At 40.3% G+C, this 22741-nt stretch overlaps 1 protein-coding gene across 2 annotated transcripts in view; it reads right to left on the reverse strand.

Moving 5' to 3' along the window:
• Positions 1-22741, reverse strand: part of PSD3 (pleckstrin and Sec7 domain containing 3) — a 575226-nt gene that overhangs the window by 499687 nt on the left and 52798 nt on the right. The gene's annotated exons all lie outside the window — the stretch shown is intronic.

The raw sequence follows: 22741 nt of genomic DNA on the forward strand, positions 1-22741 counted from the left end.
CTGGAAGGTAAAATACAAAAGGACACAAATAAACAAAATACAAAATATGTAGTGAGTGATATGAGAGATATAAAACATAATAAGAGGTTTTGAGCAGAAAGATTTTTTTTTTTTGAAAAAGAGCACAAGCAGGGGGGAGAGGCAGAGGGAGAGAGAAAGGGAGAAACAGACTCTCTGCTGAGCAGGGAGCCCAATGTGGGGCTCGATCCCAAGACCCTAGGATCATGACCTGAGCTGAAGGCAGACACTTAACCAACTGAGCCACCCAGGCGCCCCTGTAAGAGATTATTTCTGACTCAGAGAGATCACAGAGCTTCTTGCAAGAGGTGGCATCTCCATAATCGGTTATTTTAGGAGATGAAAATTCAATTGTATATAGATTGAAAGCAAAAGATTTTACATATATAAATATATATATATATATATAACTTAACATAATATATTTACTTATCAGCATAGATCAGCATAAAGGTAAAATACAATGAAGACTAAGGTGAAGGTAATTTAATATGCTGATTTAATGTCATAGAATGAACCTTAATACACTGTAGATTTCCAGTTGTTTACAAATATTTTCTTCTTAATTTTTTTGTAGGTAAACTACTTTCTCTTTCCTTTTCTTTCTTTCTTCTCTCCCTCTCTCTCTCATTCAATTATTTAAGGCACACTCACACCACAGAATACTTCCAGAGGTGAGGGAATTACTTTTCCCTGAGCACAGAGGTGCTTCATGGAGAGTACATAAATCAAGTTCACTTGCATAGAGATGACAACCCCACTTGAGGGAAGAGTTCAGAGGAGAGCAGGGACCATCAGAAAGCTGTCTCCACTGATTTTAGTATTGGAAGAGGCCTTTACTACTTTAATCCCACTCCATCATTGTACAGGTGAGGAACAGAGGCACAGACAAGCTGAGGGATTCATTCAGTCACACAGCCTGTTACATGGCAGCCGTGGGACCTGGGAGCAGGCCTCTTGATTCTCCATTCTGTTCTTACATTTATTTGTTATAACCCCAGTCAGATTTTTTTTTTTTCACCTTGCCTGTGGTGAGTTCAATTTAAAAACTGAATGTAAAAGTTAGTAGTTTGAGGCACAAGTCACAAGTACCTATAGGCTCTGGACAGTTTACATAAGCCTGGAAGAAAGAGGGCAACTGTGACTTCACATGGGTGGACTGCAGTCATACAGGCATAAGGGCCCACTGTGGCCAGAACTTACAAATTTTTTCAAGATTGGATAATGTTCTGAGACAAGATTATTGAGTGGGGAAGACCTTTACAAATAGAGGGGATAGTGTGGGTAAAAACAGAGAAATGCGGATATGTACTTAAAGAAAAACCAGTGGTCTTATTTGAGGACATACGAAGAGTGTCTCTTAGTCGAGATAAGAATGTGGATCCTATAGCCCATACTGAGATAGGGATGAATTCACCCAAGCAAGCACAAGTGTGCTGAGAGGTCCACACCCAAGGACTAAGCAAATTGTTCTTCTCACTAGGTGCCACTGTAGGACAGAGAAAAACTAGAGCTCTTGTGCTTTCCCCGAATGCTACTTCTGCCCGGACTATGATGCTAGACAAGCCTCTGGAATTTACATTATCCCTCAAAGTAGGAAGAAGTGGGCAGGGAAAACCCTAAAATGACTAAAAAAGCCTTATGGCAATAGGTTTACTTGAAACTGACTACATTTTTAAAAATCACATTCTCATTTTTTATTTTAATCCATTGTAGTTAACATACAGTGTTCTATTAGTTTTGGATGTACAATACAGTGCTTCAACAATTTCATACATCATCTTGTGCTCATCACAATGCACTCCTTAATCCCCATCACCTATTTCACCCATGCCTGCCCCTTCCCCCCACCTCCCCTCTGGTAACCATCAGTTTGTTCTCTGTAGGTAAGAGTCTGTTAAGGTAGAGGAAGGTGGCAGCAGAGTAGAATGACCCTATACTCGTCTTGTCCCATGAACACTACTAGATAATGATCAAATCATCTTAAATAACCCAGAAATCAACCTGAAGACTGACAGAACAAAATCCACAACTAAAGGGAGAGAAGAAGCCACACTGAAGAAGATAGGAAGTGTGGAGATGTAGTTTAGGAGAGAAATTGATCTTGAGCTTTGCAGAGGGGAGAGAGAGCCATGGTTGCAGAGAAGGGCAAGAGAGAGAGGAGCACACAGGGGAACACACAAAGAGAATATTTCCCCAAAGCCATTGGCTTGAAAAATGAGAGGAGCTGAATTATACGAGTTATTGCAACCAGTGGGGCTTAAAGCCTGAAGTTTTAAAGGTCAGTGAGATTGGCTTAGATAGAGCCTGGAGGGCACTGACCAACTCCTAGAGAGAGGCAGGCAACCAACCACAGTTGTACAGCATGGAAATAGCGATCTGAAGAGTACCTAGGGCACACAGTGGAGAGATTATTCGCTCTTCTTGGAGCATATCCCTGAGAGGCAGCATTCATGGAGACACCTCTCCAGGGACAAATAAGCTGGCTGGTGCCATTTCCCTCCCTGGCTTCTCAGCATAAACACAGAGCCACCTGTGGGAAGCACTGTAGCACCGACCCTGGCTACCTAACTTTACACCAAGTGCCACACCTCTGCACTCTGGTGGGACTGCCTTTTTCAGAAAAGCTTACCAATCCCAGTGCAGTGGGCCCCTTCCACAGAAGACCAGCATAAACCCCTGGCCACACCATGTCTCCTGTCCAAAGAGTTCTACAGGGCTTCAGTTCTAGTGGAAGGAGTATCCAGTCTTATTTAACAAGCAGACTAGAGCACATTTAGTTAAAACTCACCACATTCAGGCCAGGGACCAAACACTGCCCACTGCAGGCAAGGAGAGCCTCTGCAGACAACTGGCCAGAAGGAGAGAATAGTCAGAACATAATACCACAGCTCAGGCAGCACACATGGCAGACGCTCCCTGAAGTGCCAAGCCCTGGGGACTCTATGACCTCTCCTTCATAAGGCAATTACTTTTAGGAGAAAGAGCTGGCTTTTCTGGCTACTGGCTTTTCTAACACCCAGAAGAAGGCAGGGACTTAGACAAAATGAGAACATGGAGGAATTTATACCAAATGAGAGAACAAGATAAGGTCACAGCCAGAGATCTAAGTAACAGATATAAGTAATATGCCTGATGGAGAATTATTATTATTATTTTTTTTTTGGAAAGGGAGAGGGAGAGAGACAATCCCAAGCAGGCTCCATGTCCAATGCAGAATGACACAGGGTTTGATCTCACAACCCTGAGACTACAACCTGTGCCAAAATCAAGAGACAGACACTCAACTGACTGAGCCAATCAGGAACCCTGATGCCTGAGGGAGAATTTAAAGCAGGCATCATAAAGATACACACTGGGCTTGAGAAAGGAATAGAAGACACCAGTGAGACCCTTACAACAAAGATAAAAGAGTTAAAAAGAATTAATCAGAGATGAATAAAGTAACAAACAAGATCAGAAACACTTGATGGAATGAACAGCAGGTTGGAAGAAGCAGAGGAATTAGTGACCTAGCAGATAAAATAATGGAAAAGAATGAAGCTGAACAAAAGAGAGAAAGAAGAATTATACAACACAAGAATAGACTTAGAGAACTCACTAACTTCATCAAACATAATAACATTTGTATTATAGGAGTTCCAGAAGATGAGAGAGAAAAGGGGACAGAAAATGTATTTGAGTTAATAATAGCTGAAAACTTCCCTAATCTGGGAAAGGAAACAGGCATTCAGCTCCAGGAGGCACAGAGAACTCCTATCAAAATCAACAAAAGCAGGCCAACACCAAGACATATTGTAATTAAATTTGCAAAATATAGTGATAAAGAAAAAAATCCTAAAAGCAGCAAGGCAAAAGAAGTCCTTAACTTACGAGGGAAAACCCATAAGGTTACCTGGAGATTTCTCAATAGAAACATGGCAAGCCAGAAAGGAGTGGCATGATATATTCAGTGTGCTAAATAAGAAAAATATGCAGCCAAGAATACTCTACCCAGCAAGGCTATCATTCAGAATACAAGGAGAGATAAAGAGTTTCCCAGACAAACAAAACCTACAGGAGTTCATGACCACTAAAACAGTCCTGCAAGAAATATTAAAGGGAACTCTTTGAGTGGAAAAGAGAAACCAAAAGTGACAAAGACAAGAAAGGATCAGAGAAAATCTCCAGAAACAATTACAAAACAAGTAATAAAATGACAATAAATACATATCTATTAACAATTACTTTGAATGTAAATGCACTAAATGCTCCAATCAAAAGATGTAGGGTGTCAGAATCGATTAAGAAACAAGACACACCTATATGCTGCCTACAAGAGACTCATTTTAGACCTGAAGACATCTCAAGATTGAAAGTGAGGGAATGGGGAAATATTTATCATGTAAATGGATGTCAAAAGAAAGCCAGAGCAGAAATATTTATATCAGACAAACTGGATTTTAAAACAAAGACTGTAACAGAAGATAAAGAAAGGGACAATCCAACAAGAAGATATAACATTTGTAAATATTTATGCCTCCAACATGGGAGCACCCAAATATATAAAAAAAAATTAATAACAAACATAAAGTAACTCACTGATAATAATACAGTAATATTAGGGGACTTTAATACCCCACTTCCATCAACAGACAGATCATCTAAGCAGAAAATCAACAAGGAAACAATGGCTTGAATGACACACTAACTAGATGGACTTAACAGATATTCAGAACATTCCATCCTAAAACAATCTTTTCAAGTGCACATGGAACATTCCCCAGAATAGATCATATATTAGGTCACAAAACAGGCCTCCACAAATACAAAAAGATTGAAGTCATACCATGCACCATTTTTAAAAAGATTTATTTATTTATTTTAGAGAGCAAGAGGGGGGGAGGGGCAAAGTGAGAGAGAGAGAGTCTTAAGCAGACTCCACACTAAGTGTGGACCCCAAAGTGGGGTTCAATCTCATGACCCTGAGATCATGACCTGAGCTGAAATCAAGAGCTGGCTGTCCAACTGACTAAGCCCCCTAGGCACCCTAACATGCACCGTTTCTGACCACAACACTATGAAACTAGAAATCAACCATAAGAAAAAATCTGGAAAGACCACAAATACATGGAAGTTAAACAACATGCTACTAAAAGATGAATGGGTCAACCAGGAAATCAAAGAAGAAATTAAAAAGAAATACATGGAAAGAAATGAAAATGAAAACATACAGTCCAAACCCTTTGGGATGCAGCAAAAGCAGTCCAAAGAGGGAAGTATATAGCAATATAGGCCTACCTCAAGAATCAAGAAAAATCTCAAATAAACAACTTAATTTTACACCTAAAGAAACTAGAAGAAGAACAACAAATGAAGATTAAGCCAGGAGAAGAAAGAAAGAAAAGAAAGAAAGAAAAGAAAGAAGAAAGAAAGAAAGAAAGAAAGAAAGAAAGAAAGAAAGAAAGAAAGAAAGAGAGAGAGAGAAAGAGAGAGAGAGAGAAAGAGAGAGAGAGAGAAAGAAAGAAATTGAAGAGGACACAAAGAAATATAAAAACATTCCAATGTCATGGATTGGAATATTTTAACAAACATTATTAAAATGTCTACACTTCCCAAAGCAATCTACACATTTAATGCAATCCCTATCAAAATATCATCAGCATTTTTCACAGAGCTAGAACAAACAATCCTAAAATTTGCATGAACTCACAAAAGACCCCAAAATAGCCAAAATTACCTTGAAAAAGAAAAGCAAAACTGGAGTCTTCATAATTCCAGACTTCAAGTTATATTACAAAGCTGTAGTGATCAAAACAGTATGATACTGGCACAAAAATAGACACATAGATCAATGGAGCAGAATAGAGTATCCAGAAAAAGCCACAACTCTATGGTCAATTAGTCTTCAACACAGCAGGAAAGAATATCCAATGAGAAAAAACAGTCTCTCCAACAAATGGTGTTGGGAAAACTGGTCAGCCACATGCAGAAGAATGAAACTGGCCCACTTTCTGTCACTATACACAAAAATAAATTCAAAATGGATGAAAGACCTAAATTTGAGACCTGAAACCATAAAAGTACTTTTAAAAAAAACCACAGGCAGTAATTTCTCTGAATTGACCAAAGCAACTTTTTTTCTGGATATGTCTCCTGAAGCAAGGGAAACAAAAGCAAAAATAAACAATTGGGACTACACCAAAATAAAAAGCTTCTGCACAGAGAAAGAAATAATCAACAAAACTAACAGGAAACCTATGGAATATGAGAAGAAATTTGCAAATGACATATCTGATAAAGGGTTAGTATCCAAAATATATAAAGAACTTATAAAACTCAACACACCAAAAATTAATAATCCAATTAAAAATGGGCAGAAGACATGAGAAGACATTTTTCCAAAGAAGACATCCAGATGCCAACAGACACATGAAAAGATGCTCAATATCACTCATCAACAGGGAAATGCAAATCAAAACCACAATGAGATATCATCTCACACTTGTCAGAATGGCTAAAATCAACAACACAGGAAACAACAGCTGTTGGCAGGGATGCAGAGAAAGGGAAACTGTCTAACACTGTTGATAGGAATGCAGCCACTGTGGAAAACAGTATGGAGTTTCCTCAAAAAGTTAAAAATAGAACTACCCTGGGATCCAGCAATCCCACTATGGGGTATTTACCCAAAGAATACAAAAATATTAATTCAAAGGGATACATGAACCCCAATGTTTATAGCAGCATTATCTATAATAACCAAATTATGAAAACAGCCCAAGTGTCCATTAACTGATGAATGGATAAAGGAGTGGTATATACATATATATATACATAGGTATATACATATATACCTATGTATATGGATGTACATATACGTATATGTGTGTGTGTATATATATATATACACATATGTATATGGATAGAGGCTAGAGAGTATTATGCTAAGCAAAATGAACAAATGAACAAAGGGGGAAAAAAGAGACAGAGAGGCAAACCAAGAAACAGACTCATAAACTATAGAGAATAAACTGATGGTTACCAGAAGGGAGGTGGGTGGAGGGATGGGTTAAATAGGAGATGGGTTTAAAGAGTGCGCTTGTAATGAATACCGGGTGTTGTATGGAAGTGTTGAATCACCATATTGTACATCTGAAACTAATATTATGCTATATGTTAACTAACTGGAATTTAAATAAAAACCTAAAAAAATGGAATGTGATTTGAAAAATTACATCACAAAAAGATTTTTAAAGAGAGTCAGTTTCTCTTTCTCTCTTTTCTCCTTTGCTCATTTGTTTTATTTCTTAAATCCCACACATGAGTGAAATCATAACGGTATTTGTCTTTCTCTGACTGACTTATTTCACTTACCATTCATTATACCTTCTAGTTCCAGCCATGTCATTGCAAATGGCAAGATTTCATTCTTCATTATGGCTGAGTAATATTCCATTGTATATACATATACCACACCTTCTTTATCCATCCATCCATTGATGGACACTTGGGCTGCTTCCATAACTGGGCTATTATAAATAATGCTACTATAAACATACAGGTACATGAATTCCTTTGAATTGGCATTTTTCTTTTCGGGGGTAAATACCCAGTAGTGTGTTTACTGGATCATAGGGTAGCTCTATTTTTAATTTTTTAATTTTTTGAGGAGCCTCCATCCTGTTTTCCACAGTGGCTGCACTGTTTGCATCCCCACTAACAGTACAAGAGGGTTCCCCTTCCTCCACATCCTCACCCAACACCTGTTGTTTCTTGTGTTGATTTTAGCCATTCTGACAGGGGTGAGGTGATATCTTATAGTGGTTTTGATATGCATTTCCCTGATGATAAGTGACGTTGAGCATCTTTTCATGTGTCTGTTGACATCTGGATGTCTTATTTGGGTAAATGTCTATTCATGTCCTCTGCAAATTTTTTAATTGGATTATTATTTTTTGGTGTGTTGAGTTTTATAAGTACTTTATATATTTTGGATGCTAACCCTTTATGGGATAAGTCATTTGCAAATATCTTTGATTTTTTTTATCTTCAGGAAGAATAAGACCTTATTAGACTTTAGGTTTAGTTATAGAAACATATAGGCAGTTAGGGTTCTGTAAACTTCAGTCTGTGACTATGAAAGTAATACACACAGGAAGGGAACAGCTATTCTAAACAAGGCTATATATCTTAGATATCCAGGTGCTTGGGTTCTTGCCCAAAAGTCTTGTTCCTTTAAATAACTGTTCCATTTCATTCCCTTTGCTAACATAAAGTCCTATGAATTTTCCATATATTGTGCTATGACTAAGACCTAACCAAAACCAACACACCCAAAAGAAAAATCAACACATTTGCTCTTTTTCTATACTGAAGCCATGCTTTGGAAATGTGGAATTTCCTCCCAAATGTTTCTATTAAGCCATTCCCACTCAAAAATTCCAATTTGTTTAAAAAATACATTTATAATAAGGGAAACCTCAATGTCCCTTATTATAATAATATACAAAAATGGACCATCAATACACTAAAAGGACTCAAAACCATGGTGAAATTACACAAACATTTTTGGTAGTCTGAATTTTAAATTTGACTTCAGTATATTTTTGTGAAATCAATCAAAAGAATAGGAAAACGTATCTTTAATTTTTTTCAGTCAATTTAGAATAATCACTAGGTCTCCAGTAGGTTTCAGTCCAATCTCTTATAGCAATGGTTTGCAGGAGACAGATTTTGGCATCTCCAACAAAGTCCAGTGGGAGCACTAGAGTGAGCCATAAAATGAGTGGGCCCCTAGATTATCTCTAGGCCTTTTCCAGCTGTCACATTCTTTGATTCTACTTCTTTTTTCATAAAACTTTTAGACTTATGGATTGACAAATGAATCCCTTAGAATTTTAATTTTTTTCTCCCAATAATATATGTTTTATTCAAAGTCCATTGGAGCTAATTTTATTCATCTTTCTAAAAGTTGATTCAGATTTTTTCTTTATATCTACACATATGGAGAGGGTGTTAATGCTGAGGAAATGTACCCTCCTATGTATCTTTTAATCTCAGATCAATTATCTCTCCCTTGTTGATTGCAAGTAATTGTATATCACTCAGTGAGGAAAAGTATTACCCCACAAAAAGAGAAAGTGAGCATGATTTTCCATTAGGAAGAGAACCAGTTATATCTCAGCAGAGATTGTTCAATACAAACTATTGCCCAATCCCTATATTCCCATACAGCTTTATTGGCAGATTCAAGGGTAGAATTGAGTTTGGGAGCAGTTAACAGTATTGATAGTTTGCTTTCAAACACAATTTTGCTATATATAAAGCTCAGAAACAATAGCAATCAATGTAATTGTGTAAAAAGTATGACAAGTTGGGAAGGAGTGCCACAAGATTAAAGAGAAGAAAGGGAGAACCAGGAAGAAAAATAAGATAATTTTAAAGGTCCCAGAAAAGAAATTTAACAGCATCTAAAGTCTGAATGGGGAAAGATATTCAGTTAACAGTAGAATATAATATAAAAATAAAAAGTAAACTGGGGCGCCTGGGTGGCTCAATAGGTTAAGCATCCAACTCTTGATTTCGGCTCAGGTCCTGCTATCAGGGTTGTGAGATCAAACTCTGCATTGGGCCCCATGCTGAGCATGAAACATGCTTAAGATTCTCCCCGGGCGCCTGGGTGGCTCAGTGGTTAAGCGTCTGCCTTTGGCTCAGGTCATGATCCCAGGGTCTTGGGATCGAGCCCGCATCCCGGCTCCCTGCTCCACGGGGAGCCTGCTTCTCCCTCTCCCACTCCCCCTGCTTGTGTTCCCTCTCTCGCTGTGTCTCTCTCTGTCAAATAAATAAAATCTTTAAAAAAAAAAAAAAGACGATTTCTCCCTCGCCCCTCCCCTGCTCCCTCTCACCTCCCCCACCCCCATCTCTCTCTTTCTTTCTCTCTGGAAAAAATAAAAAGTAAACAGAAAATAAAAAAGGATGGATTTGGAGAACTAAAAGTAAACAGTGGAAAATGAAAAGTTACTAGTCTGAGTGAAGAACTAGTACTCCAGAAAAATAAGGTGAAAATAATTCATATCACTGTGTTTATTCTCATCTTGGTGGTTTATTTAACCCATGACTATGTTGTTATAGGGTATTTAAGTATGTTGTTAATATACTCTTAAACTTCAGACAGGTAAATAAACAAGTGAACAGTCATTAGACTACATATATACATATACATTAATTAACTGAAGGTTAAGATAATTGAGGTGGAGCTAAAAACAATTCTTTAACTTTTCTCCAAAGTATTATTTTTCTTAGGTCCATTCAAAAAGAGTACGCACATTAGGGGCACCTGGGTGGCTTAGTTGGTTAAACATCTGCCTTCAGCTCAGGTCATGATCCTGGAGTCCTGGGATCGAGCCCCATATTGGGCTCCCTGCTCAGGAGGTAGTCTACTTCTCCCTCTCCCTCTGCCCCTCCCCGCTTATGTTCTCTCTCTCCTCACTCTCTCTCTCTCAATAAATAAATAAAATCTTTTTTTAAAAAAGAGTATTCACATTAAACACAAATTCTTATGCATATAATATCAAAGATTTGCCATCAGCATTTACAATTATAAAATATTTTTAAATGATAATCAAAAATTATGCCAAGATTCTTACAGCATTAAAACCCAGGTTATGGGGGGATGCCTGGGTGAATCAGTCGGTTGAGCGTCTGCCTTCAGTTGAGCGTCTGCCTTCGGCTCAGATCATGATCCCAGAGTCCTGGGATCAAGTCCGGCATCAGGCTCCCTGCTCCGCAGAGAGCCTGCTTCCCCCTCTGCTTCTCCCTCTGCCTGCCACTCCCCCTGCTTGTGCTCTTTCTCTCTCTCTCTGACAAATAAATTAAAATAAATAAATAAATAATAAATAAAACCCAGGTTATATTAAATATTTTGAAGAAAAGTTGAGAAGTATGACCAGAAATATCTTCAAAAGAGTATAATAAATTAATTTTTTCACTTTAATTTTTTTCTTAGGAAGTTCTTTCTCAAAGAGTGTTTAAATTTTGCTGTTACTGCTTAATTCATAAATAATTTACATTTAAATTCATCAATGTCTTTAAATCAATAAGGTAATTTGAGATAAGGGATGCTTTAATTTTTCGGGTTGTACAAAAGACCCATTTTCAAGCAAGACTCCTGCAGTCCAAGGCAGGTTGTCAGTGGATACTATTCAAATGCCTTTCTTTGCAAGAGGACTTTGATGGAATCCTGAACCAAACTAAAGGGCTATGTGAGCAAATTCAGTGCTGCAGATCTAGTTCGTAATGCTTTGTGGTCTTTCTTCAGAGAAGTAAGGAATAGCATTGTTTATTGGAAAGAACTTAGACATGTAGTGCAGCAACAGAGGAGGAGTGGAAAGGAGATGGCTTATCCTTGGTCATTTGTCTCCTATGAACCAGAGCTACAAGCGGGATGCCCATCTTTTGATTTTTAGAGCCCTGCTCTTTTCACTTCCCTGTGCTATTATTTTTCTTTACTTTCTCTAAGCCCAATTTTTTAAAAGTAGCTTTGGGGAAAAGTCTTAAATATTTAAATGCACGACATTAGGTGAAAGAAAGGCTAATTGCAGTTTTCCCTGTAAGGATTAGACACATGATTGCAAAACACATGCAGTATTGCACCTGCCTTACTAACAGCTTCTTTTTAAGGACACAGTGCAATTAAACTCATATTTCTGTCTGATAATCAGAACTCCTGAGCTATACCCCAAGTTTAGTTACTACCTCATTGTATGATCTTTCAATTAATATTTATTGAGCAAGCCGCTCTGGAGAAGCGCTGAGCTAATAGCAACAATGATTCTCACTTTTTGAGCAGTTATTGTATGCCAGGCACTGTTTTGAAAAATTTCCATGTATTAAATTATTTAACCTTCAAAACAATCCCACAAAGTTATATATATATATTTTTAAGATTTTATTTATCTATTTGAGAGAGAGTGAGCAAGAGAGAGAACAAGCAGGGGGGAGTAGCATAGGGAGAGGAAGAAGCAGGCTCCCCAGTGCGGGGCTCGATCCCAGGACCCTGGGATCATGACCTGAGCCGAAGGCAGATGCTTACCCGACTGAGCCACCCAGGCACCCCCAAAGTTATATTCTTAACTGGATTTTACAGATGAAAAAACAGACTCAGATAGGCCAAGTAACTTGCCTAAGGTCACAGGGTAAGTGGTAGGGCCAGTGTTCAAATTGAGACAGAACCCAGCTCAGTGAATATGATGAAGTCTGTCTCTGCAGAGCTCAGGGGGCTGAGAAACAATGTCAAACAATGGGGCTGATGTTTCCAGTTTCCAGGGGCTCTGCGTGTGTGTGTGTGTGTGTGTGTGTGTGTTCACTGTATTTAACCTTCTTTCTTTGTCAGCCTTGAGGGGATTTAAATTGTTGCAGTATGAATGCCAAAGGGAAAAGAACACATTAGCATTTAGAATGAATCTAATTTTTGTATTAGATTTTTCAATTACAAAATAAGCTTGAAAGGCAGGCACTATTCAGATATGATAGGAAAGGAAGAAAGCTATATTAAGTTCCAGGCCAGATGTCCAGACCAGAGTTTCATGTAAGGGGGATCAGGGCGGGGGGAGGGGACAACCAATCCACAAGAAATGGAGGAAAGTCCCCGTTCTAGCCCCAGGGATTGTGGGAATAAGATGGTCAAAAGAAGTAGTTGTATGTTTTATAGAATTTGGAAATGCTGGGGGCAGGAGAGTTTTGGAGCCTGGTTGTTCTGGGGTAAATCAGGGCAAAGCAGCACGTTCAGGCAGACGAAGGGCCTGGTTTGCTCTCCTGAGCCCCTCACGCACCTGGTGTGGTGGGGGTGCTAAGTAGAGAGGTCACCAACAGCAAGAGAGCTGGGGTGCAGCCCATGGAGCAGTGGGCAGGATGGGAGGCATGACAGGGACTTGGAGGAAGCCACAGCCAGCAGAGTAAGTCAGCAGGGAGAGGCCAGGAGGTCTTCCTGAGCCAAACAAGAGGGGAATGTGAGCTCAGCAGTAGCAGGCCCCAGCGCAAGGCGGGCCAGCACAGCCCCTGTGAGCTGGGAGACGAGCGGAGCAGCAAGTACTACGAGTACTGGAGGTCCTCACCTTCCCCCGTCCGAGGCAGGACATTCTCTCGCCCTCCAAAAACTCAGAGGCCAACCCCAAGGAGTTGGGTGGGGTTTGGAGAACTGCAAAGAAGAGTCTAAGCAATTTCAAAGACAGCGTTATCAATGGGCTATTTAAATTATTGGATCAAACCCAGTTTACAAAGCTGGAGTACATTTGGTGGCTTTATGTCCCAGAGCAAGAGGAGAAGAGGTGGCAGTTGTCGGTCAAGAGGAATTCCAGAAAATCCATAAACAAATTGAAGAAACTACACTTTATCTGCAAAACTGAGTTTTGGTAGTCCTCTTTTTTTCTTTTTCAATCCTGCTCTGCATATAAACAGTTAACTACAATTAAGTGTGGGAAGTTTTATAAAAGAATGATAAAAAGGCACTTACCATGTGTCAGACACTGTCCTAAGCACCCTGTTGACTACCTTACGGCTTACAACATTCCTATGAGTTGTTGCTATTTTTATCCCCATTTTGCAGATGAGGACACTGAGGCACAGAGAAGTAACTGGCTTAAGGTCGTCTATGAGTGGCAGAACTGGGATTGAACCCAGACGGTCTGGCTCATGAGTCTATGCTGTTAACCTCCATGTTATGCTTTGCATACACAAAGTGTGAAGAGAGTACAAAGATGATGTGAGGTACTCTGCCCATTTGCAGCGCAGTCTTCTCAGAGGAAAGGGCTGGGACTTGGCCTTGTGGGGAAGAAGGGAAGCAAAGAAGGTAAAAAACAGAGAAGGCAAAGGCACCAAATCCTAAAGCAACATGCATTCAAGGAAGAACAGTTAATTGGGAACGTTTCTCAGTCAGTTAGGTTCACTCACTAGCTAATTGATCATCCGCCTATGATTAAAATTCAAGCCTCAGCAGAGTAGCTAACAAATAGTCAACACCAGGAAAGTTAAATCTGAGGATGCCGTAAGTCTACGGTGTCCCACAGGCTGGACTACCCAGTGTGGAGGAGAGTGGCAGGAGAGGGTGCTGGAGCTCAGCAGTGGCTGGATCCTGAGCCCTCACCTTCCCAGCTCATGACAAGCTGAGAGCCTGAGGAGAAAAGGGAAGCAGAGAAGGAGTCTAGGAGCATGGACGTTCTCTCAACCTATGAAGCGTTCTGGATAATTTTTCTGGCTTAGAGTATTTCCCTACATGTTTATCGGCCATTTGTATTTCTTATTTTGTACATTTTTAGTATATGTATTTTGTCCTTTTTTAAAAATTGACTATTCATCTTCTTAAACACTTGGCTTTTTTATATACTTAGAATATTAATCGATACAGGTTGTGAACATTTTGCTTGGTTGTTCTTTACCTCTTAAACTTTTAGAAAGTGTTTTTTATGTAAAAGTTTTAAAATTTCATGTGGTCAAATCTATACATTTTCCTTTATGGTTTATTCATTTGTTTATATTACTAAAAAATTCTTTCTTACTCTAGTTCAGAAAAATAGTCCTATATTTTCTTAGATTGGCTTCTTGGTTCCATTACAACTTAGAGATTAGGAGCCCAGATTCTGAGTCCAAAGAAGGTGAAGCTAAATCCTTACTCTGCCGTTCTCTGGCTGTGAGAATTTTCCGTCCTTCTGTTTCCTCACTTACTGTGAGCCAGGCACTCAGAACTCCGACGAGAGAAATACTGTCCCGATTATGCTGATGGGAAAACTGGTATTTAGAGAGGCCGATTACTGGCATGGAGACATGCATTAAATGGGAACTGTAACCGAACACCGATTCACCTGTACTCTCACTCATTTCACTTATGTTACACCAATTCACACAAATCATTATCATTTTATTCCTTTACAACATTATAGGATATGTTTTGCTAGCATTTTTTTTTTTTGAGATGTTTGCAGCTATCACCAAAAGAAAGAATGTTGTGCTTTTTTTTTTTTTAAAGATTTTATTTATTTATCTGAGAGAGAGAATGGGAGACAGAGAGCATGAGAGGGGGAGGATCAGAGGGAGAAGCAGACTCCCCGCCGAGCAGGGAGCCCGATGTGGGACTCGATCCCGGGACTCCAGGATCATGTCCTGAGCCAAAGGCAGTCGCTTAACCAACTGAGCCACCCAGGCGCCCCAGAATGTTGTGCATTTTTACTTACAGATGCATTTCCTAACCTTGGTATTTAAACTACCTGGTGGCTCTGCCTGGTATTCAGAATCCATGGTGTCTTCCAAGGCCTCAGTTATCATACGTGGCCTCTTTCAAAGATACTACTAAATGCCTGGGCTTGGCAGACAGTCTCTCTAGTGGGACCTACAAAGGACAAGTGGTCCAGAGAGAGAATAGAAGAGATCTTCTGTTTGATTCATGACTCTTAGTAGGTTTCTCTGTGAGGAATGAGATAAATAAGCTATAAGTAGGCAACAGGAATATTCCACTCCCCCAGTGTTGCTTGAGGCAAGAACTGTCTGTAGATGGTGTGGGTTCAGTTCAGAGTCTTTTTCCTAGTTTTCATTTAATCTGATTAGAAACAGCTGGAGAATCAGAATGACTGCATAACTTCTCCCATGATGCAGAGGGAAAGAATGTTCACAGTGACATAACCACAAGTTACCATCCTGGCTTGATTCACACAGGAGAACAATTCGCATTGCTTAAATTACAAACCCCAAACTTCTTGTCCTTTCAGTGTTCATCTTTATGTCTGTTCAGATTAATAGTGTCCCCCTGCCGCTGTCACGCGTGCGAATTATGACATAATTAATGCTCTTTTTGTCTTTACAAAGGGTTTTTTTAAGTATTCCTATCAATATAAGATTCTTAACAATCAATAGTAATTATTTTCATTATCTAACCATGGACAGAGAGGGGCGAATTTTCTCTAGACGGATGGAAGACTCCGACGTTACCCTACCCTGAAGAAATGTGCTCCTGGGAGAGCAGAACCCGGTTCTGTTGCTAACAATTCAGCCTCAGGGCAATAGTGCCCCCATGGCCCCCCCATACCTCAAGCCTGGCTCCAGCCCCTTTCCTGGAGATCTTCTTTCCAGGCAGTGGCCCAACTCTGTCCTCAGATCCTTGACTGAGTCCAAGACTAGTTTCACCGAGAAGCCGGAGGATTTTTTGCTAACCTTTTCTATTCTTCATTGCATAATGTAGAAAATTAAATCAAAAATTTAAGTGTCAACCTCACAGAACCATTGGCAGAATAAACAGTACAACTTCTGTATCATGTTTTATTTTTTTTTTTTAAGATTTTATTTATCTATTTGAGAGAGAAAGAGAGAGAGTACAAGCAGGGGGAGAGGCAGAGGGAAAGAAGAAGCAGACTCCCTGCGGAGCAGGGAGCCCTGATATGGGGCTCGATCCCAGGGCCCTGGGACCACGACCTGAGCAGAAGGCAGATGCGTAACTAACTGAGCCACCCAGGCGCCCCTATATCTGTTTAAAATAAAACAAGTTGCCCAATGATGAAAACTAATACTACTTATTTTTGAAATGTGAAAATACAGAAAAGAAAGGAGACAAAAGAGAGAGAAAAGGTAATCCATAAGCTTACTACCTCCAAACAACCACTATTAACATTGTGTTGTGTTTATCCAGTATATAGCATTTTATTCTCTTTCTCTTTTCTCTATTCTCCCGCATCTCATCTACAGGTTGCCTACTTTATTTTTTATCACAAATAGGGCACAGAGGTGAAAAGGGAAATGGGTACAATGGGACCCACACTCCTGAAACATTGTTGGGGTTAATAATTCACCATGGCCTTGGATCTCCACATACCATGTCTTTCCAGCCCCCACTAGACCTAGAATATTTATCAGCTTACTTCTTTTTTTTTTTAAAGATTTTTATTTATTTTATTTAGAGAGAATGAATGCAAGTGAGAGAGAGCAAAAGCAGAGGGGCAGAGGGAGAGGGAGAAACAGGCTCCCTGATGAGCCAGGAGCCCTATGTGGGGCTTAATCTCAGGACACCAGAATCTAGCGGGACCTACAAAGGCAGGCACTTAACCGATTGAGCACCCAGGTGCCCCAAGATTTCATTTTTTTGATGGCTTCAGCTTACTTCTTAATGACCTACAACTATCTCAATAGAGGTTAGTGGATAACCATCTGCAAGCAGGGATGGGATAAAGGGTGGAAGCATGTGGACAGAATACAGAAGGACCAATTTTTCCATGGCTACTTGGTCCCTGCCCTACAAATTCTAGGTGCTGCATCTAACCCTACCTCCCACCCCTCCAATGACTCTTATTTGTCATATCCAGATAGTTTTAAAATTCTTTTTCTCCTGGCATGGCAGAGACAGTTAAGGCTCATCAAACATTCCATTCTCTCATCAACAATTCTAGCTCTTCTTCAGTTAGGCAAGGCTGTGTGATTAATTTTCTCTTCCCTTGCTGACGAGGAGGACTTGTGCTCTATCCAGATGGTGCAGCTCCAAGATGGAATATTGAGGGATTATGTGTTATAAAACCCTGCTGACCCATGTGGGACACATTGTGTGGGAGAGAAAAATAAATGTGTTTTAAGTCCTTAAAATTTGGGGTTTATTATTGTAGCACAATCTAGCACATTCTCACTAAAACAACTGGAGTCTTAGTTGACAATATACTTTGATGTTTCTATATACTTAAAATAAGGATTTGATCATAGTATTTCCTTCTTTTTTTAAGATTTAATTTTTTAAGAGAGAGAGAGTGAGTGAGAGAGAGAACACAGACAGAGGGAGAGAGAGAATCAGGTTCCCCAATGAGCAGGGAACCCGATGTGGGGCTTGATCCCAGGACCCTGGGATCACGACCCAAGCTGAAGGCAGACGCTTAACTAACTGAGCCACCCAGGTGCCCCAGTGTTTCCTTCTTTAAAAATTATCAGGGTCTCAGGGCGCTTGGGTGGCTCAGTCGTTAAGCAACTGCTTTCGGCTCAGGTCATGATCCCAGGGTCCTGGGATCGAGCCCCGTATTGGGCTCCCTGCTCAGGGGGAAGCCTGCTTCTCCCTCTCCCACTCCCCCTGCTTGTGTTCCCTCTCTCGCTGTCTCTCTCTCTCTGTCAAATGAATAAATAAATTAAATATTTGAAAAAAAAATTACCAGGGTCTAATCATTACCTAAAAGATTATCTGGCCAACCTATCCTTGGGGGCTGATCTCCTGGTGTTACGCCCCTTAACCTACATCCTAAATTGTAGCCACACTAATTCCTACACCATTCCTCAAGATGCCTTTTCCTGACTATCCCAGTCCTTTAAATGTTATCAGATCTTTGTTCATGCTGTTTTCTTTGCTTAGCTGGCTCTTGTGTTTCTCTATCTGGTATATTGTTACATATCCTATAAGACCCAGCTCAAATATATCTGTGAAGTTGAACCCAACTCCACAAAGCATGGTCAGTTCCTTCTTCCAAATTGCTACAGTGCTTGGTGAAATCTCTCCTTTAGAAGGTTTCCTACCACATGATTTATTTACATGCCCACTTTTCCAACAAGATGGTTTTCTTAAAGGTGGTGGCATAAGATATTCTTTTCTAGCACAATGGCAGCTAGATAGATATGAATATGTATTCTCTGTAGAACCTACAGTTGTGGCCACAAGGGTGGTTTAGGAGCAGCATTAGCTCCTGTAAGGTTTTTTTTTTTTGTCAGTCTACCCTCCCTAATCACTGGTATATAAAACTGAATTTCTCAAGCCCATTGTTATGGAAAGCAGCTTTAAGATAAGTCCTTTGCCTACTCTTCTTCCCCTAACCAGACGTTATCCCTGAATCTCTCCTACATCAAAATTTTAGAGCCAATACTTAGTACCACTATAACAACATCTATCCATAATAGATGCTTACCAAAAATGTGCTGATAATAAAAAGAAAAATAGCTAATGGTTATAGAGCACTCACTGTGTGTTAGGCAATAAACTAAATATTTATATGCACTGTTGTATTGATTATGCTCAGGTTGCTGTGGCTGGTAAGTGGCAGAGCTAGATTTAAACCCAAGTTCTAGAGACTATGGATTCTGAGAAACAAACTGAAGGTTTTAGAGGGGAGGGTAAGGGGGGATGGGTTAGCCCGGTTATGGGTATTAAGGAGGGTACATACTGCACGGAGCACAGGGTGTTATACGAAAACAATGAATCGTGGATCAGCACATCAAAAACTAATGATGTATTGTATGGTGACTAACATAACATAATAAAATAAAATTTAAAAAATTTAATTATAAACATATGAATATATATAATAAATAATTGGTTTGTGTGGGGAAAAAAAATAAACCCAAGTTCTCCATCTTCACAGTCTTTGTATTCATTAATTAAGTAGCACTCGGAGTTGATTCTTATTATCCCAAACAATAGCACGTAAGCATGAAAATCACCTCCTGGGAAAAATTCTATTCAGGAGTCAGGTCTTTATGGATGGTGTGATGGGCCCCAAATACACAATTGTCTGTAACAGACACATTTGCCATTTTCAAATGGTCACACTGGTGTCGGCATGTTGTGTTTTACGGCTCTCGCTGGTATGGCACGGTCGTTAAAGCTTTGCTGTCTACAGAACTAGATCTGGTCTCAGCTCTGCTGCTTACCAGTCAAGTTGTTAAGAGTTAGTTGGACAGTTAGGTAGTCAGGGCCAGAGTCCTCAACAAGAAAATTTGGAGTCAGGACAGCTAAAATAAAACAGCACTGACACATGTTTTGCAGCTTAGACAGGACCACACTAGCATTCTGCTTTGCACCTTTGCAGAACTGATTCCTGCAAAACATCCTAAAATAAGATAATTAACCACAATGCATTTGTCACAATCACAGGCAAGGGGCAATTAAGACATAAGCCCCCAGATGTCAGCAAAGAAGACCATCCACACGTAGACATTAACCTAATAAGTAGATAGATAGGTGACCAAAGCCCTGATTGGTACAACTCAGTACACCCTGATTGCTGAAGGTAGTTCCACAAAAGAGCTCATAAAAACCCCTAAACTTAGGAACTCCTAGGGCAACCCTCTCGGGTCCCCTCCTTCTCCAGGAGTCTTCATCTGGTCTACCTCTTCATTCTTCAAAGCAGCATGACCAAGAACCATGGGCACTAAAGGCAGAGAATTCCTGCAACAAAGTGACCCTTGCAAGTTATTTAACCTCTCTTCCCCCACCCCCGCCATTTCCTCCGTAGAAAATGGGGGCAAATACTAGACTTACCTTATATGGTGGTGTAAGGATTGTGTGAGATGATGCACATTAGAGACCTAACAAGGGACCTAGTGCTCACTACTGCTCACTATTTTTCTTATGCATTATCATTACTATAGGAGAAAGTGTGCGGGTATTAAAATGTTCTCCTCTCATTAATAGGGTCAGCTAGAATGAGGGCCATCCGTGAGCTATCTGTGAGCCCAACATTCCCCTCAGTGCACTGAGAACTGGGCAGCACTCAGCAGAGGCACTGTCAAATTAGGTGTCCAGACCCAAGTCAATTCTTGGCTGTGCAAACAGCAGGGCCTCTCAGAGCCTTTTGACTCCATCTCTGGACAATGCAAATAATGATGTGTCATGCTATATAGATTTCTGACTTAACTTTAAAATCAATGTATAAAGAAAATAGAGGTGGAAGTTGTTTGGTTATGTGAAATTTGTGATTTAAAAAAAGACGTATGGGGGGCCTGGGTGGTTCGGTTGGTTGGGTGTCTGACTCTTGGTTTGGGCTGGGGTCACAATCTCATGGGTCATGTGGGCTGGAGAATCTTAAAGAATCTCTCCCTCTGCCCCCTCCTCCACCCACCCCCACCCCCATGTGCACTTTCTCTCTCTCCCTCTCAAATAAATAAATCTTTAAAAAACAAATAAATAAAATAAAAAGATGTATAATCATGTGTAGTCTACTAAGGAAAATAAACCATGAATTTTAAGAATGAAAGCTGTGTGAGAAATGAGCTAAGTATTTTCTGTGATAAATTAGTATAATTATTCTGTCAATGATTTTTTAAAAAAGCTTAAAATGTTCATTTGTTCATTCATTCAACATTTTATTTACCATGACCCAGTAACTGTGTGAGTCACTTTCACATATTGTCTCATTTAATCTCATTCAATATGCCCACTAATCCCACGAAATGGTCAACTGTAGAGAGCAAAATGGAGTCTCTCACGTCAAGCAGGAGCCTGCGTCAAGGTCCGGCAGCTACGAGGTATCGCCCGGACCCACGTCAGCCGACACCCCACAACTGATCACGAAGAACCAGAGGAGGTCTGCAGAGACCCCAAACGGAGTAAATCCCTTTAAGAAGGGAAGGATTTGGGCAGCGAACTGGCGGACTCTTCAGACCTGGCCCCTCGGTCTCGCCACTCGAGAAAGGCAATGGCCACGGAAGGCTCTGCCCCGCTGATCCCCGGGGTCTCCGAGCAGAACCGAGGTCTTCGCCGCCAGAACACCAGAAGCCGAGTGCGGAGAGCTGACCCGGACCAGGCCGAGGCCTTGGCTCAACCACACGCCCACAGCCTGACTGAGTTTGGTTCGTTCACTTCCTGCACCTTCTGTTACCTTGTTCGGTGTGTGGCTTGTCTTCTCTCCTGCTCTGGGTGCTGTGTAAGAAGCCAGGTTTAATCACATGGTGAACCGAGCCTGGAATCCCGAACCTGCTTTCTAATTGTGATTTAACTTTGCTTTAGGACTGAATAAAGCTGACACTGTGGAAAGACACAACTCGTGTGTGTGCCTTCATAGCGTGCTCGTGAGAGCAATCTCTTCTCATTTTACAGAGGAAGAACTGAGGCTAGGCAGTTACCCACCTTTACAAAAGTTATACAGCCAAAGGCAGAACTAATGCCTATAGTTTTTAATGTTTTTATCAGTACTTAAGCATGAGGGTGCTCCAAAGTTATTCACGCCTCTCCCTACAGACATGCAGTCAGTAAGTGAAGAGCTCAAAGCAACAGACAGTTAATCTAGGTTGCCTTTCAAGCTATTTGAGCCCTCAATCACACCTAAACCTTGCACTCCTTAGGCAGAAACTAAAGGGTTTAGGAGGAGACAATCAGCTTTCCATTACTTGGAGGATGTTCATTCAGCTTGAGATTCACTTCATATGCTTTTACTCTCTCTTCCTTTAGAAGAATTTTCCTGCTTAAAAGTTACATCTATGAGAGAGAAAAGGTAAGAAGGAGTAAACTCCATGCATTCAATTTTTCAGAAGAAGAGCTCCAGGAAACAAAAAGTCAGAGGGAAATAAGAGTTGTACTAGTTCAAATGGAATTTAGAAATACTGAATGACATAGGCGGTCTCTGCTCCTGTGCCATAATGTATTTCTAGAAACCACAGTGTAAGAGCCATCTTCAGAAAGCCCTCTCAGCAGCTGCTGTTGCACTGGCTTCCATCTGGCCAGCGGGCAATCTTTATTTTCCCAGGCCATTTTTGCTGAAAGACACTGTGGTAATAGTAAGAAAACTCTTGACTTTTTAGGCAATGCTACAATTGGGGATAAAGTAATCAAGGTGTAAGAGTAATGTTTGTTTTTGATTCCTCAAACCTCCCGTACCATTTTTGGAATACCATTCTTTCTGACAGGGACATTATGGCAGTGTGGCACGCGGAGGCTTTGAAACAACACAAATTCTGATTCCACTCCCTACTGTGTGATGTCAGGCAAACTGTCCACCTTTCTCAGCTCTACTGGTGTTACCTG

This window comes from Mirounga angustirostris, unplaced genomic scaffold, assembly GCF_029215605.1.
Source record: "Mirounga angustirostris isolate CCGP_5_RB_7025 unplaced genomic scaffold, mMirAng1.0.hap1 SCAF_2, whole genome shotgun sequence".
NCBI lineage: Eukaryota > Metazoa > Chordata > Mammalia > Carnivora > Phocidae > Mirounga > Mirounga angustirostris.